Raw genomic sequence first — 19,005 nt, 5'->3', positions numbered from 1 at the left:
AGTGTCCTCCTCCGGTACTCTGGCTCGAGCTGTCTGACGTGTTTCCATGTCCGTAGTACTTCTGACACCAGATGAAGTACCGGTGAAGACGCTGGACACCCAGGTTGAGGCACACGTATATTTATTTCAGCTTATCGGTACAGGACAACACTAGAGGGGGTAGCGGCCCCCTCACCCGGATAACTGGGGATACCCCCTAGCTAATCTCACCTATCCCCAAGTCCTCCTCTAACGAGCTAGGGGAGGCTAACTGGCCCGACACTGGTGAGTCGGGCTACGGTCTCCGGAGTCCCAGGGTCTAACCCTGGTTCACGGAACCACGCCTCTGGCTCGCTCCTCTGCAGCCCTGACAAGGGCGGCGTCGAGGGGAGTCCAGGGCTCTAGCTAGAGGATCTTCACTCTTCCTCCTTCGTTCCCAGACTGAGCCCCGAGCTCTCTTTGTCCTCCCCCTTTATACCCCCCATCAGGATCACAACCCCCCAGGCTGCCTGATGCGGACGTCGCTGCGGGCACCCCCCCCGTGTACTCCCGTAACTCCGCCCACTGTGTTTGTTACCCATTGGATCGTATGCACTTACAGCCCTCCCGTAACAGCCCTACACTGGCAAAGGAGATCCCATGATGAATTGTGTTATGTTTTGAATTAGATAATTTTATTTCTTCATTAAAAGCTTATATCTTTTACATCTGGAAGACTTTATTGAAAAGGACATTTCACGTGAATTTTCTCTCGTCGTTAAGTAGAAGGCCTTACTGGAGGTTCGGTTCGATGTGATCGAGATAAGGCGACATGGAGCTGGCCGTGCGAGAAGACCGCCATCTGCATTTCATTAATCTCCATATATATAAAAGGCAAAGTTGTGATTATGTGTCTGTTCAAAATGTTTAGCGTACTTCCGGACATGCAACAAACTTGAAATTTGCCATGTGGGTACTTTCCAGACTATACACCGTGTAAATGTATTTAAAAAACACATGTGGAAGCGTCACGCAGTGTGCCTGCTCATGTCACGCACCCTCCCTCCAACCCTCCGCGGGTACAGTGCCATTCAAATGTGTTGCAGGTCTAAGGCGTTCTTCGCGCAGCATTGCTGCTTTATTATTTCAGTCGTTTACTGCCGGACGCACCCTGAACGTTGTCTGCAGCAGGCGCGTGTCTGTGCACCTATGGACGTGTGTGTGGGGGGGGAGCGGTAGTGTAGTGGTTAGTGCGCTGCGCTACGAACCCGGCGAACCGAGTTCGATTCCCGCTCACGGCCACCACCGGTGACGATTATTTGAAACGGTCCTGGGCCTCCCCTAGGTAGACTGGTGTGGTGTGTAGTAAACATCGCCACTGGGGAGACAAAGGCGGTCGGGCGTGGTGAATCCAAGTCCCGGGTAGTAAAGCTAGTTATCCATATAACATTGTTTTTTTACCCAAAGTGTTACACGTGAATGCAGCTGCGCTTATACAATATACCACTAGAAATAACAAAAATGCCGATATATGCAAATCGTGTAATGAATAACATGACTCGGTTTCTTAAACGCAGTTTTCCGCACCGTTGGTTTAAAAAAAAAAGTTAAACTACATTAAATACAAAGATGTCAGATCTTGTCATCATCATAACAATCGCACAGATAATGAATGCAGCATATTAAGGTGCAGCAATGCATTATGTCAATTAATTTCTTTTTTGGTCTCGTCACTTATTTTCGTTAAAGTACGCATCTTTGTTTTTCTTAAAAGGCATGGCACGTGATGTGGGTGCCTTTCGTTTTTTTCCTTTAAATTCATTTCCCGACTACTTCGTGCAAATAAAAAAATAGCGTCTGTTAATCCATCATATAATAGTGCCATTCGCAACTAGAGCCCCAACATCTATATATCGTACATATATTATACATATATTAAATAAACTCCTTAAAAAAAGTTTTTTTTAAAACAACGCTTTTATTCACAACTTAGTTCAACTCACGGTCGAAAAGTACGCCAATGATGCGGCGCCTGCTCCCACATCAACGCTGACTTTAATTGTTTGATGACTTTATAACTGCGTCTTGAATGTCCAACTTCTGTGCTTGTGTGGAGCGATGGCGGCCGTAACTCGACCACGCGGCGTGTGTGCGCCTGAGGCACGCGGCGCCGGCTTCTTGTGCGAGCCGATTCCGCAGTTTAGGGACCGCGGCGTTTTTTGACCTGCACATAGATATATAATTATTAAGCCGTCCATACAAACATTGTTTGAAAGCAGGCATGCATTGTCTCCGGATCTGAGTACTTGTGCAACATTTGGAATTGATTGGAGAACAGGAAGTAGACTAACTTTTGATTACAAGATTTGATCACGACAAACACAAGTGAAGTTAAATAAACTCCTTAAAAAAAGTACAAAAAATACGGTTTTATTTACAACTTCGTTTAACTCACGCTCGAGAAGTATGTCAACGATGCGGCGTATACTCCCACATCAACGCTTACTTGAATAAATGTATCTTATTGGTTCTTTCGGTAAAGTAATGTAGAAGGGAGATAATAAAATAACAAAAATAAAACCTAATAAAATAAAAATTCTCACGACGAAATGTTATAAATGAATCTTCAATGTAAAACTTTTGTATGCGTGGAGCTAGGGTGCCCGTAACTCGTTGACACGGAGCGTGCGCGCCTGAGGCACGTGGCGCCTGCTTCTTGGGCGACGCGATTCGAGAGTTTAGGGACCGCGGAGTTTTTTTACCTATAAAAAAATATATATATAATAATGCGTCCATACAAAATGTTAATTAATTCTAGATTTGAAGCTTTCGTGACTGCAAGGATTCATATTCTTAGGTTTTTTCGGTAAAGTCACGTAGGTAAAACATTAAAATTAATGAAAGTAAAATAAAATAAAAAATAAAAATCACGACGTTTCGGAGGCAACACAAGTCTCCGTCATCAGGTGGGACCGTCACAGCCAGATTTGCTGCATCAAGTGAGGCATTACATCTTGAATCATTGCCTCACTTGATGCAGCAAATCTGGCTGTGACGGTCCCACCTGATGACGGAAACTTGTGTTGCCTCCGAAACGTCGTGATTTTTTATTTTATTTTACTTTCATTAATTTTAATGTTTTACCTACGTGCCTTTACCGAAAAAACCTAAGAATATAAAATGTTAATTGCTTTAAAGTAGCGAATTAATTTATTAATTGATGCCGATTTTGATACAGGCATGCATTGTCTCATTTGGAATTGATTGGACAACAGGAAGTAGACTAAATGTTGATTACAAGATGTGACCACGACACAGGAATCAAGTTAAGTAAAACCGTTAAAAACCCTCGACTGTGTACTTTAGTTGTGCATTTGTCCACACGAGGGAGAAACGTGACTTGTGTAGAACCTATAGCCCTGACCATAATCTGTAATTCTCATATAGCCACCTCAAACCCTATGGCCTTGGTTGAATTGAATATTTGGCTTGCATGCCACAATGATTGTTATAATTTCAGTTGCTATACTTCAATTATTTGAGGAAAGGGATTTTGAAAAAAAAAATGTCCCCCTCCCCCTATGCTATCCGATGTTTGCCTCTGTTTTTCGTACAATTCGGGGATGTATAAATTGCAAATGCTTTTTGGGGGCTCATTTCACGATGGAAGTGTTTTTTTAAATCCCTCGGGACAATTTGTAGCCGACATATTTTTAAATCAGGAAATGATAAAACTTACTCTGTGGACCTTTAGATTGTTCAGTAGTCAATGCCCAACAATATTTGATCTGTCAATGAAAGCCTGTGAAAGAGAATGTCACTTTGAGCACAGAGCCCCCCTTTTTGGAAAACCATTCAACTCAGTGGCTCAAATGCAACTGTTTTTGACTCGGGGGGCTTCATTGAGACAAGGGGTGACTCAGGTAACATCAGTTGCAGTATATACAGATCTTCCAGACCATGTGTAAGTATGTTTTTCGTACAATTCTGGGACGCAGAAATTGCAAATGCTTTCGAAATGTTTTTCGTCAAACCCCTGGACAATTTGTAGCCTCCATATTCTGCAAGCAGGAAATGTAACAACTGGCTCTCCATGTCTATTGGTTGCAGTGTTATTGACAAGCAAAATTAAGGGCTTTTTAGCAATGTTTTGCAACAATTAGACTTTTTCCAATGGAAAATTGCATTGAAAAATGGTCAACTTTGCACCTTCATAACCCCTAAAGCTAAACCTACCCCTAATTCAATTGGATTAGTGCGTTGATTTTTTTCTCGAGAAAAAATATATTTGTATAATCACCCAATTTTATTTTATATATTGCATAGTATGCCTCAAGGCATTGGATGAATGAACTTCTAATTGTAAAATGACATGTTAAAAATATGGCAATTTTTTTGCAAAAAAAACACGTAGTAAGTTTAATTTAACAGTTTTTGTTTCATACTTCACGTAGTAAGACTAAATTCAACGGAAGAATTCACAGTGGCAAGAATGTAACTACCTTTCCTAGTATACAGGAGGTCGTAGGTTCAGCCCCGTCCCTCACATCTGCTGTATATTTGTAGTTTGAATGTTCTCCCCACGGTCGTGTGGCTTTTGCCCTCCACATGCGTTTAGTGTATTTGACTGCTATGTCGATTTTTTCACGCAAAAATAATCGACATGTTAAATTCCCAAGTTTTTATTTTTTCTACAGCATTGTAAAACAAAATTAAATGGAGGAATTCACTTCTCATTGACACCTAACCCTAGCCGTTAACCATAACCATAACTAGCCTAACAGGGTATATGGATTATTTTGACAGTCCCTATTCCATTTCCGTGAGCCCCACAACCACTTCCTTGGTGTTCACATTCCCGGATGAGGAATCGGAACTCCAAGATTTGGAATTTGGGCTCCTGCTTTGGAATTAGGACTTCTTAGAGTTGCAAGTGAGATGCTTCAAATATGCCTTTAAACGCGTCTCAGAGAGATGAGTTGATGGCGCGACTCTGTCGAGTAGAGTCGAAGGGCATCCACCACTTGCTTGTGGGACTTGTGGAACCGGGGCGGCATTTTCCATTAAAGTCGATGATGGCTGTGATTGTTTACGATTTCAAGCGCACTGTTTGGGAATGCAGTGCATTTCACTATTTCAGCACCGATGTTCACCAAATATTCAACGGTGTAAACGTATGGGACAGCTTGGAATGTCAATGCAGTAGTTTGTTACTTGAAAATCCGTGAAGAAATAAAGAATTACAGAGCAAATCTGCCGAAAAGTTTCGTTTATTTTACCGGCGCTGGACGTGTTACGTGTGCCCTCTGGTGGACAAGTGCAATACCACAAGCATTCAATTCGTGGTTATGTCCGCTATGCGGTGGACATGTGCAGTGTAGGCCAACACAGTTCGCCAGCAGTTGCCGCTGTCAGACGTCACCCCCGCGCATTCCCCGCAGTTGTGAGTCGCTGCTGCTGCGGCGTCCTGGCGTTAGTCCCACGCGGGTTGGCTGCGATGAAGCCGTGAAGACGCCGCACAGCGCCACTGCTGCTGTCACCGCGCCAGGCACTGCAGTGGTACCACGTGACCACACGGTGGCGATACAGCACCATGCTGGTTAAGTTATTTTAGCGAGTGTCCATGATGGTTAGGTTATTTAGCGAGTGTCCATGTTGGTGTGTATGTTTAACTTCTTTCACACCGTATATAGCTAACCATGCTCATCGGAGGTGCGGGGGAAGGACAACAAACCAAGCACAAAAAGCAGTTCTAAATCAAATGTATTTTCAATCTAGATTTAAAAAAATGCGTAGCTCCAGTGACTTCCTAATATCAGAAGGAAAAACACTTCAGACGGCTGCAGAAGTGCATCTGAAAGCGTGCAATGCAGCGACCGTCTTTATTCGATGACTATACAAAAGCTGCTGCGAGGATGACCAGAATTTACGTGATGGTTTATACTCTTTGATATCAGCATGGTATTGTGGTTCATTTGTGGCAAGCGCTTTTTGTATGTGTAGTGGTGATACGCGCTGGGGTAGGGATCGGGTGCCAGCGCGTAGTGATTGGCTGTGTGTGTGGTGACGCGCGCTGACTGTGAAGGATCAGGGGTCAGCGCGGGGTCGTGGGTTATGTGGTGCTGATTAGCTGTGTGCCGGTGACGCGCTTGAGAGGGAGTGATCGGGTGGCAGCGCGGCGTGATTGGTTGACGAGTGGAAACACGCGCTGGGGGAAAACGGATCGTAGAGATAGCGCGTCGTGATTGGTTAACTAAGGAGCGATGCTCACGTCGAGGTCCGCATCCGCTCCGTCTCCCGTGAGGAGGGACTATATAAGGTGATGCACACAGGCGTACGGGGAGAGTGTAACCAGCGAAGACTGAAGACGGAGAGGAAGAGATAGGGCCCTGCGGTACCCAGTCCCGCTGTCCTGTGGGGACCGGGACTCTGTGTAACCCAGAGGCGGAGTGCAGGGTGAGCATGCAGTGTGTGTAGCCAGAGGCATAGGGTCTACACGAGACGAGTGATGTGTGTGTAGCCAGAGGCATAGGGTCTACACGAGACGAGTGATGTGTGTGTAGCCAGAGGCATAGGGTCTACACGAGACGAGTGATGCGTGTGTAGCCAGAGGCATAGAGTCTACACGAGCTAAGTGAAGAGTGTAGCCAGAGGCATAGAGTCTACACGAGCTAAGTGAAGAGTGTAGCCAGAGGCAGAGAGTCTACACGAGCTAAGTGAAGTGTGCAGTCAGAAGAATAGAGACCACACGTTGTATCGTGACAAGTCAAGATTTAATAAAAAGTGTGTTACCCGTCAAGGAGTTTCCTGCCGTCATTTCCAATACTTCATATGTAATGAGTACAACCTTATAATGGGTGAGTTCGGCAACAGGAAGCCAATGCAGTTCGGCGAGCACTGGACAGACATGGTCGGATTTTGCAGTATCCGTCATGACGCCTGCCAAAGAATTGTGTACACGCTGCAGCTTAGTAATGTTTTTGCCAGACGTGCCGGAGAGTAGTATGCCAATTTGCTTTTTGGCCAAAAAAGGTATGCCGATTTTCTGTCTGCGAGGTGAAAATTTAATTGTGAACTTTTCAATTTTGAACGTAATATGTAGCATACTACAGCAAACACAATGGAGGAATGCATTTGTTGTTGAAAAATGAAGCTATGGAAATTTGTCTCATTTTGGTAAAAAAAACTGCAAAGGTGAGTATGCTGATTTCCTTTTTGAGACGTGAAAATGTTATCGTAAAATGTCTAACTTTTAATGTAAAATATAGCATACTAAGGCTAAACACAACCAAGAAATGCACATTTGTTGAAAAATAAAGCTGTGAAAATTTGGCTTATTTTGGCAAAAAGCGGCAGATGTTAGTATGCCGATTTGCTTTTTTTCCCTTGAACATTTACTCGTGAATTTTCCCACTTTTAATCTAATATATAGCATACTAACCCTAACCGATAACCCAAACATTAACTCTAACCCCTAACTCTAACCTCTAAACCTAACCTTTAACCCTAACCCCTAAACTTAACCCCTGACCCTAACCCCTAACCCTGACCCCTAACCATCACCCAATCCCTAACCCTAACCCCTAACCCTAACTCCTAACCCTAAACCATAACCTCTAACCCCTAACCCAAATCCCTAACCCTAACCCCTAGGCCTGACCATTAACCCTAACATCTAACCCTAACCCTTAACCCTAAACCCTAACCCCTAATCCTAAATATAACCCCTAATACTAACCCCTAATCCAAAACCTAACCGCTAACCATAACCCTTACCCTAACCCCTAACCATACCCCTAACCACTAACCCTAACCCCTAACACCTAACCCCTAAGCCTAAACCTAACCCAAAATCCTAACACTTAACCCCAAACCATGAACCCTAACCCTAACACCGAACCCTAACCTCTAACCCCTAACCATAACCTTAACCCTAACCCTTAACCCTAACCCTTAACCCTAACCCTATCCCCTAACCCCTAAAAGTAACCCCAACCCTAAACCCTAACCCCTAACCCAAACCCCTAACGCCTAACGCCTAACCCTAAACTCCTAACCCCTAAGCCATAACCCCTAACCCTAACCCTAACCCTTAACCCCTAACCCTAACCGCTAACCCCTAATCCTGAGCCCTAACCCTAACTCTAACCCTAAACCCTAACCCCTGACCCCGAAACCCTAACCTCTACCCATAACCCTAAGCCTAACCCCTAACCCTTATCTCTTAACTCCTAACCCTAACCCCTAACCCTGAGCCCTAACCCCTAACGCGAACCCCTAACCCGAACCCCAACCCCTAAGCCCAACCCTTAACCTTAACCCCTACCCCTAATTTTAACTCTAACCCCTAAAACCCTAGCCCTAACCCCTAACCCCTAACCTTAAACCCACACCTTAACCCTAACCCCTATACCCCAACCGCTAACCCTAACCTCAAACCCTTAACCCTATCCCCTATCCCCTATCCCCTAACCCCTAACCCCTAACTCCTAACCCTAACCCCTAACATCTAACCCTAACCCCTTAACCATAACCACTAACCTTAACCCCTAACTCTATACCAACCACTAACCTAAACCCTAAACTGAAACCCTAACCTAAATCCTAACCCCTAACCCCTAACCTTAACTCCTAACCCTATCCCTAACCCCCAACCCTCTCCGGGCTATCCCTAACCCCTAACTCGAACCCAATTTTTGGCCAAAAACTGCATAGGTTAGTATGCCAATTTGCTTTTTGGCCAAAAAATTCATGCCAATTTTATTATTTAATCGTGAAATGTCTCAGTTTTAATGTAATATATAGCATACCAAAGCTAAATCCAACCGCACTTTTTGTTGAAAAATGAAGCTGTGAACATTTGGCTTATTTTGGCTAAAAACGGCATAGGTTAGTAAGCTGATTTCTTTTTTGATGTGAACATTTCGTCGTGAAATTTCCCACTTTTAATGTAATATATAGCATACCAAAGTTAAACCTAACCAAGGAATGCACTTTTTGTTTAAAAATAAAGCTGTAAAAATTAGTCAAATTTTGGCCAAAAACGACATAGGTCAGTATACCGATTTTCGTTTTAGGACATGAAAATTTCATCGCGAAATTTCCCACGTTTATTTAATTTAATCTATATATATGTAATGCGGGCGAAAGCGACCTTCCGGATGTGACGTCACAAGGAGGCGGAGCCAGGTGACGTGGGTGAAAGGTTGGGGTCCTTAAGTGGGTAAACCGGAAAGAGAAGTCAGTCGGGTTGTGAATGGAAAAGGGTGAGGCCACGAGGGCGAACGAGAGGAGGGGGGCACCGCCGGCGAGCGGGAGCCGACCCCAGAGTACAGCCAGGAAGGCTGTGTGTTAGAGGCAGCGGTGTGGCTGCAGAGAGTCGCAGGAGCGACGAAGAGAGAGGAGAGTACAGCCAGGAAGGCTGTGTGTTAGAGGCAGCGGTGTCGCTGCAGAGAGTCGCAGGAGCGACGAAGAGAGAGAGAGACAGCACGAGGCTGTCAGCGCTACGGAGTGAGCAGCAGCGATTACAGCCAAGGGGGCTGAGAGTGAGTAACAGCAGCGGAGCTGCTGTGGGGGCTGCAAGAGCGACAAAGAACAGCAGCAGGGCTGCTGATGGTGACTGGAGTGACATCGGAACCAGCACTGAGAGAATAAGAGAGACAGCCGTGTGGGTAATACAGTACGGACCAAATAAAGGACACTGAGCCAGAGATCGTGGTCAAGTCTTTTATTACACTGGTGTCAGAAGTGAAACGGCTTGTCAAGACGGCTCGGAAGAAAGAATATTCCTGTGCCATCATCTGCTACATCATCCGACTTACGATTGAGACAGATGGCGCAGCTGGAGACCTGGAAAATCGTGCTGGAGAAACCGTGTGAGCTCACCACGCCGACGACGGCAGTGGGGAGAGCCGATGGTGGTCTGCAGGCCGACGCCTTGCCTGCGCTGCCAGCGCCATCTGCCACGCGGCACGATAACGCCATCTTGGGCGTGGCAGGGGAGAAACGGCGGGAAGCCGCCATCTTGTCTTCACCGCGGCGGGGAGACGCCGCCATCTTCAACATCGCGGCGGAGAGGCAGCCTTGCGCTGTCATCTGGAGGTGCCGCGGGGAGAGCAGCCTGCTGTGAGCTGTTGTTTTGCGAGGGGGAGCTGCGAGGAGAGGACGACGACGCTACAGCTGCTGGGGCGGGAGCTCTCCCGTCCTGGCTCGGGTGCGTGACAACGGAGCAGTCAAGTCGCCGAACGAGTTCTGCGAGACGACTCAAGTTGCCGCCCTGCCGTCCTCTTCTTGCTGCAGCCCCGGGCGGGTCGTAACGATACGCACCCGGCCTTTACACACACCTCACCCATCTTTCGAGGGCCGGGTGGGGGCGATTTTGTTTTCTCTCATGACTCGATTGTGCGGAGCGCGGTTCGGACTGTGGGTATGTGTGTGTAATAACGATGAACGCGCTATCTGCTTGTTGCTCGGTGTCAATTAAAGTGTGTACGTGTGTTGAGAATGGACGGAGAGTATGCTGTGCTTGCTGAGTGTTAAATTGTGTGTGTGCGCTGCGGTGTGGAGTTGTTATATTGATGGCGAAGTTGATTATTAACTCGGGAGCGTCGGGTATCTTGCGCTGTATCATCTCGTGGGTTACCTTGTGCGATGGGCTTAATTGCAAAATATATATATTTTTTTTGGTGTATTGTGCTGCGAGGTGCTATGTGCGATGTGGTTGTTGCAAGAGAGAGAATATTTGTGTTGTTGCTGCAATGTTACGACTGGATTAATGGTGTGTTGGTTACCTGCAGATCGGCTTGCTATTGTGCTTAAAATGTGCGCGTGTGATCGCGATATGCTGACTGTATGCTGTTACACCGTCCTGTACGGTTATGGGGTGCGATGCATTGATTGACTATTGGGGTTGGGATGTTATTAATTGTGCGTACCTGTTTGGAAATTGGTAACAAATTCGAGGGGGACCCTATTATCTGGTCGTATGGATGTTATGTACACGCGATTTTGTGTATATTATGGGTAACGGCGCTTTGTGAGAGAGAGAGCGCGCTTTGAGGGTGCGTGATGACGCCGTTGTGGGTGTCTCAAAGGTTAATGCTAATGGGACCGTAAATTGGCGCCAAGTTGCGTCGCGTATTTGGTTGGTCGCATGCAGCCACGAGTTGCTTTGCGAGTTGGGTTGTGTAACCAATGTGGTTGGTAAAATATTGGTTAAAAATTCCCCGATATGACTGCTGCGCGCAGCAAGCTGGGGCTGTGCGTCTATCGTTGTTGGGATTGTTACAATAAGACGGGGGAAGCAATTTGTGACCCCCAGCAAAGGGAAGCTGGGGTGCACGAATGGAGAAAACTGGCCACGTGTTCGCACGTTGGGCCGCCATTTTGCGCACACGCGGGGTATGGCGTCGATGCGCTTTGCGGAAAGGGCCGCCATTTTGAGTGCGCGCGAGATATTGCGCGAACGTGCTGGGCGAAGGGGGCCGCCATTTTGAGCGCGCGGGAAAAACCTCGGTGGGGCAAATATTCCATCTGTTATGCCTGCCATTGTTGATTGGGTGATGCACGAGTGGTGGTCACGTCGGCCTATGGCTGATGGCTGACCTGACAGCCCGGAGGCGAAACCTCCGTGGTATGTCTTAAACTAATGGGCCGTGTGCTCATATGGCTCGGGGAGTCATGGTTCAGTTGTGCAGTGGCAGACTGAACCTGGTGTGCCGGGGGCTCACGGGTTTTGGGTTAGGGCGTTATTGTCTCTATAAGAGAACATTACCCCGTGGGGGGGGGGTCGTTGATATCTGGCCTTGCCGAGGGATTGATCTTCCCTTGGCTATGAAGCGCATTTCAAAGATTGATGGAGCTCGTTGACGGGGTTGCAGTGGCAGACGTGTCTTATATATTTGGACGATATCATTGTCTTCAGCCGCACATTTGAGGAACATTTAACACGGCTGGAGACAGTGTTCACGAGGATGCGCTCTGCGAATTTAAAATTTAAACCAAAGAAATGCCACCTACTGCAACGGTCCGTCCGTTATCTGGGGCACATTGTGAGTGCTGAGGGGGTGTCCACGGATCCGGAAAAGACGGCGTGCGTCCGGGATTGGCCGACTCCGGCCACCGTGGGGGATGTTCGGCGGTTTTTGGGATTTGCCTCGTATTACCGAAGATTTGTGCCGGGTTTTGCGACGATTGCGAGGCCCTTGCATCTCCTTACGGGTAAAGGACGGAAATTTGTTTGGGGACAGCCGGAAGAGGCGGCCTTTCGGAGTCTGCGTGATCTATTGGCTACGGCTCCGACATTGGATTATCCCGATTTTGATCGCCCTTTCATTCTTGATACGGACGCGAGTGACACAGGTAATGGGGCGGTATTATCACAGTCTAAAGGGGGCGTAGAGCGCGTCGTGGCGTATGGTAGCCGAGTCTTGTCGCCTGCGGAAACACGCTACTGTGTCACTCGTAGAGAACTTTTGGCGGTTGGTTTTTCCTACGGCAATTTCGACCGTACCTTTACGGTCGTTCTTTTATTGTGCGTACGGATCATGCGGCCTTGCAATATGCACTTAAAATGGACCAGCCATCGGGACAGTGGGCACGTTGGTTGGACACGCTACAGGCATTTTCCTTCCAAATTCAACATCGGAAGGGAGTGCGCCATGCGAACGCTGACGCACTTTCCAGATTACCAGGGCGCGCCCCTTGTAAATGTGCGTCGGGGACGCATAGGTGTTCGCCGATTCTAAACCCCCCTCAGCCGCTTACGTTGGCCGTCGAGAAGTCGGATACTCCGATGGAACCGGGACCGACTGACGGGGTTTTGAATCTGCCGCGGTCTGTCTGGATTCGGGAACAAATGATGGATGAGTTGTTGTTGTCCATGCGGAAGCGGTCTATGAGGGACAATGGGAGTCCGAGTACGGCTGTGGGGCCGCGAACCGCTCTCCGAGATGGTCTGCTTATGTGGCGAGAAGGGTTCCAGGAAAGCTGGCGTGTGGTGCTACCAACGTCCTTGCGATTCGAGTTGATGAGAACTCTCCATTGTGACACACTATTGCATTTAGGGGTGCAGAAGACTTTGTTGACGTTGCAACGTCATTATTTTTGGCAAGGCTGGTGTGTGTCCATCGCTGATGGGATAGTAAGGGAGGAGCATGGCCGAGTGCTGCTCATCCCCGAAATGGCACTAGCTGAGAGTATGGTAAATGGATGTTGCCGTGGGTTGACGACCACGGTGAGGGTTACGGCGAATTAAACGTTACCGCTGGGGAGCGTGGCTCTCTCCACGCGAGGGTGTGCGATTAGGGGTTGTTGGTTTGTTGAGAGTTACTGTGGGTACATGCTGTTTACGTCTGAGGTCTGTGCTGGTCCTCAAGGGAGGACTGCTGGTGGGTAAGAGCAGAATTTTTTTTTTGTTGTTGTTGTTTTCACGTGTAAATAATATTGTTGTTAAAATGTAAATACTGGGGCGTCCATCGCGGTTATTTGGGTAATTATTGGGGTTTTCTTAAGCGGCCCGGAATTACATCATCTCCACTACCCTGGGGCCGGGTGGCTGTCGTGTACGACATGCGGATGTGCGTTGTTGTGCTTTGTGCTGTTGTTGTTCTTGTTGTTATATTACATGCTTAGTGTCCTTTAAGGGGGAAGGTCGGTTCACCGCATTACGCTTTGGTATTGTTCAGCCGAGGTCGGCTGGGTTTTTTCTATGGGGGAGGGTGGTGTAATGCGGGCGAAAGCGACCTTCCGGATGTGACGTCACAAGGAGGCGGAGCCAGGTGACGTGGGTGAAAGGTTGGGGTCCTTAAGTGGGTAAACCGGAAAGAGAAGTCAGTCGGGTTGTGAATGGAAAAGGGTGAGGCCACGAGGGCGAACGAGAGGAGGGGGGCACCGCCGGCGAGCGGGAGCCGACCCCAGAGTACAGCCAGGAAGGCTGTGTGTTAGAGGCAGCGGTGTGGCTGCAGAGAGTCGCAGGAGCGACGAAGAGAGAGGAGAGTACAGCCAGGAAGGCTGTGTGTTAGAGGCAGCGGTGTGGCTGCAGAGAGTCGCAGGAGTGACGAAGAGAGAGAGAGACAGCACGAGGCTGTCAGCGCTGCGGAGTGAGCAGCAGCGATTACAGCCAAGGGGGCTGAGAGTGAGTAACAGCAGCGGAGCTGCTGTGGGGGCTGCAAGAGCGACAAAGAACAGCAGCAGGGCTGCTGATGGTGACTGGAGTGACATCGGAACCAGCACTGAGAGAATAAGAGAGACAGCCGTGTGGGTAATACAGTACGGACCAAATAAAGGACACTGAGCCAGATATCGTGGTCAAGTCTTTTATTACATATATAAAAGGGAAATTTGTGAATGTGTGTCTGTTCAAAATGTTTCGCATACTTTACGACATGCAACAAACTTGAAATTTGGCATATGGGTACTTTCCAGACTGTTACACCATGCAAAAATTATAAAAATAGACTTTTGTATTTTTTGGGGGGAGGGGGGGGCACAATAATGCATATATTTTGCACGGCAAGTGAGCTGTGACGTCACATCTGTCATGTCACCCGCATGTGGAAGTGTAACGCAGTGTGCCTGCTGATGTCATGCATCCCCCCCCAACCCTCTGTGAGTAAAGTGCCATACAAATGTGTTGCAGGTGTAATAAAGGTCACGGAGGCAACTTCTGGAATCAGTGTTGTTTATTAGCTTTCTTCCACAGCTCTCATCGTACGGGCTCCTCTGCTATCTGACTCCTTCACGCTGTTGGCAGACAGCGTGAGAGGGAGGGATAGAGAGTGAGAGAGATGACTGTCGCTGCCACGTGGGGCAGGCTCTGGACCCCGCGCTCCTGCGTGGCTTCCCCCTTCGTTCGTTCCAGCTCTGACCACGTGTTGCCCGTCTCCACCCCTTTTAATCCCTGGGTCACGTGGTGCCTCTCAACCAGTCCTGGGTAACCTCCCTGGAATCTTCCAGATCCCATCCTACGGTCCCAGGACCACGCCCCTAACTCGTCCCCCATTAGCTGTGGCTGAAGCCAGCAGGGCCAATCATCTCCTTCCAGGTGTCACCTTCGCATTACGTCAGGGCCACACCCCTACTCCTCTCCCCATTGGTTATGGGCCTGGACCGGTCGAGTCAATCATTATCAACGAGGTGTGACCACTCAATAACCCAGGTATACCCTCACATTACACAGGTCTAAGGCGTTCTGCCCGCAGCATTGCTTTATTATTTCAGTCGTTTACTGCTGTACGCACCCTAAAAGTTGTGTGTGTGTCTGCTGTAAGCGCGTGTATGTGTACCTATGGACGAGCGCACGTGTGTTTGGGGGGAGTGGTAGTGTAGTGGTTAGTGCGCTGCGCTACGAACCTGGTGATCCGAGTTCGATTCCCGCTCACGGCCACCACCGGTAACGATAATTTTTTACTGGCAAATGAGGTACCAATGATGTTTGACGATGCCTGCCCGATTCTAGATTTGAAGCTTTCGTGACTGCAAGGATTCATACTCTTAGTTCTTTCGGTAAAGTCACGTAGGTAAAAAATGAAATTAAAATTAATAAAAAAGAAAGAAAGAAAAAAAGAAAAATCACGACGTTTCGGAGGCAACACAAGTCTCCGTCATCAGGTGGGACCGTCACAGCCAGATTTGCTGCATCAAGTGAGGCAGGGATTCAAGATGCAAGCTCTTAAATACAAGTTAAGGGGGAGGAGAGGGGGGGGAGCTTATCAGAATGTGGTAGCCAATGAATGGAATGTATCGGGAGGGGGGGGCGGGGCTAAAAGAGGGCACGGGGTGCACGTGTACGTGGACATGCCTGTGCACAAGCACCTGTTGATGCACATGATAGAAAAGAACGAAAATGCCCATGTTTATACCAGTGTTGGCTGACAATAAAGAGAGTACTGTTAAACGCTGGGGATGTTAACACTCGGTAAAGTAAAATAGTACCTGTCAGATAAGATGGTCAAAAATGTGTAGTTAAATCTTTTTTGCATGGTTAATAACATCTTTCCAATGATTACTAAGTTTGTACCCATCATCACGGTTGAAATTATGTCTGTGTTTGTATATCTGAATGGCTTCGTGTACAAACCTTTGATGGTAGCCAGAGGGTTTGCAGAGCACCTTACTGACTTGCCTGACTTGCAATACCCTGGAGTCTATAAACTGAGTTGCAGCTATGGTGACTGTTACATTGGGGAAACGAAACGTCATATCTGATCGTGTCCGCGAGCACAAGTCAGATTTGAAACACGGCAAAATTGAGTCTTCCGCCGTTGCCGATCATTGCTACGACGACGATTTGTGGTAATTTTTACAAGGCTTTATTTCATCACGGTAAAGATCAAGTGGCAGATGCTATATTGGACAGACGTGACGTAACATCAGCGTAAGACTAAAAGAACACCAAATTAATATTAAATACTCTCAAACACAACTGTCGGCAGTTGCAGAACATGTTTGCCAAACAAGGACACGGAGTTGATTTTGATAACGTTGAAGTGTTGTGTACAACTAATTATTACTGACCAAGACTAATTCGAGAATCCATTGACATTGAGAGAAATACAAATAATTTTAACCACTCTGAAAGCTACAAGCTTAGTGCGGCTTGGAAGCGTATTATTCAGTAATTGTGATTATAAGATGAGATCAAGAGGAAAGAAAAGAGGCGGAGCGAGGACAGCGGACCGCACATAAGTGGGACAAACGCGTTGAAAAAGACATCTTACAATTCCTTAATAGAGGAAACACATACTAATTATTACAAATCTATTATACTAGCCTTTTGCTCGTCCAAGGAGGAGTGTATTGCAGTAAATCTGAAACTTGCAAGCGAAAAGCAGACTGTGACGTGATATTCATTGCATTAATGCGTGTGCAATTTGTCAGGGTGACACAGACCTATTTCATTCGACACAGACCTATTTAATTTTAAGGTTATAATCCCTTGTTCATCAAGACCTCCTTTTAACTTTGATGTCTCAACAGCGTTACGGAGATCGCGTGACGTGAGGGTTCTGCCTTTGTAGTGAGGGTTGTAATTTGACGTCGAGGATGGGGGAGGAGGCGCCTCGGCCCCCCATGTGGAGTGACGTCAGCCGGTAATTATCATGAATTGGGGGGGGTGTCCATTTGGAGGACGTCACCTTATAATGATTAATAATGAGGGGGGCTGTTCGATGTGGAGTTACGTCACCTGCTCATGATTATTAATGAGGGGGAAGGGTGCTCCATGTGGAGGGACGTCACATGCTCATGATTATTAATGAGGGGGGGGGGTCCATGTGGAGGACGTAACCTGTTCATGATTATTAATGAGGGGACTGCTCTACGTGGAGTGACGTTACTTGCTCATGATTATTAGTGAGGGGAGGTGTTGTATATGTTGAGTCTTGAAAAATTCAGAAAAAAAATGTAAATTAAATTTAACAGTGTAATTATGCTATTTATGTTAATATACATAATTATGCAAATTATATATTTTTATTTAAAGCTTTCGTGACTGCAGGGATTCATATTCATGGTTCTTTTGGTAAAGTCACGTAGAAGGGAAATAATAATATAAATATAAAACAAGATTTATCTAGAATTTGTGTTATATTATTTTATTATTTCCCTTCTACGTGACTACCGAAAGAACCAAGAATATGCAAATTATGTTATGCTAATTGGAAGGTGTAATTATAGAGTTATGCATGTAATTATGCTAATGTTTTCAATTATGATCATTAGGCTCTGCCTCGTTGTCCAGGGTTGTATTATCAATATGGATAATACAATTAATTGTATAAAGTTATGCCAGTGTGATGTAAGTGTAATAAACCACTGCGACGACAATCTGTAACTCGTGTCTTCTTTATTATTTATTCATTCCTTCACATCTGGACAGCTCCGCGCTCTTCGCTCTGACACGGCTACGCTCTCGTTCCCGCGCGGTTAGATGTTGTCACTCGCGCCAGCTCGCTCACAACCTCTCCCGCGCGCCACTGACAGGCGGCTCACAAGGAGGAAGCCTCCGGCCCACCACGTGGCCACTGGCGTTCCGGAGGCGAGCGCGACATGGTCCCACTCCTTGACTCCACACACTGACCCCGAGCTCTTCCCGGCTTTCCCTTATATCCCCTGACCTACATCACCAAGCCCCGCCTACAGCCACGCCCCCTCACGATCCTTCTAGATGGTTACTCCCCAGAGCCTTTAAGCTCCGCCCCTAACTTCAGCTCATCCCTCTGATTGGGTGATGGCCCAGGTGGCGGAGCCTATCCCACTGATCGGCGATCGTCGGTGAACTCTCGTATTACATAAGTGTAATATGAGGATGCACCCGATGAGGATAGGCTCTGCCGGCCTCAGTCCGCAGCCAATGGGACGTTGAGCCAAGGGCGTAGCCCTGGGGCTGTATAGCAACATCTAGAAGGTTCCAGGGGAGAAGCTTATGATTGGCTGCGTGGCATCACGTGAGCCAGGTGATATAAGGGGTGGAGAGAGACAGTTCGTGGTCAGTGTGAAGAGCTTCGAGGAGAGACCACGTCTGTGCCTCCGGCACGCCAGCGGCCACGTGGTAGGTCGGAGGCTGTCTCCCGAACGCCGCTAGCCAGCGGTGTGAGGGAGCGAGGAAAGCGAGCGAACGCCACACTCGAGTAACGGGAGCAACGGGAAAAAGGAACCCAGCGGTGTGAGAAAGCTGTGTAAAGGAAAAACGAATAAAGACAAGAGAATACGGTATCGTCCGGAGTGGGTTTATTACATAAGTATGCTGATTAAGCTCAGCTTTGTTATCTAGGGTTGTATTATCTATCAGGATAATACCATGATTCTCACTTTGACTTTTACTGATTGTCTTTAGTGTTTTTGTCAGGTCTCAGGAAGGGAGCGTGGGGTCAAGATTGTCCCATGAGGACGAGGTGGCGGATGGAGTCCGGGTAACCCAAACAACCCCGGACGAGTCAGAGCCCCACAATTCCAGTCAGCTTTTATCGTATTACAGCACGGGTTTGGCTCGTGTCCCTCACAGACGTGAGAGGGACTCGAGTAATGCCGTGTATTTGACCACCGTGT

Source organism: Lampetra planeri, chromosome 23 (assembly GCF_965212315.1).
Source record: "Lampetra planeri chromosome 23, kcLamPlan1.2.h2, whole genome shotgun sequence".
Classification (NCBI taxonomy): Eukaryota; Metazoa; Chordata; class Hyperoartia; order Petromyzontiformes; family Petromyzontidae; genus Lampetra; species Lampetra planeri.
Note: the sequence above shows the minus strand (reverse complement) of the source record.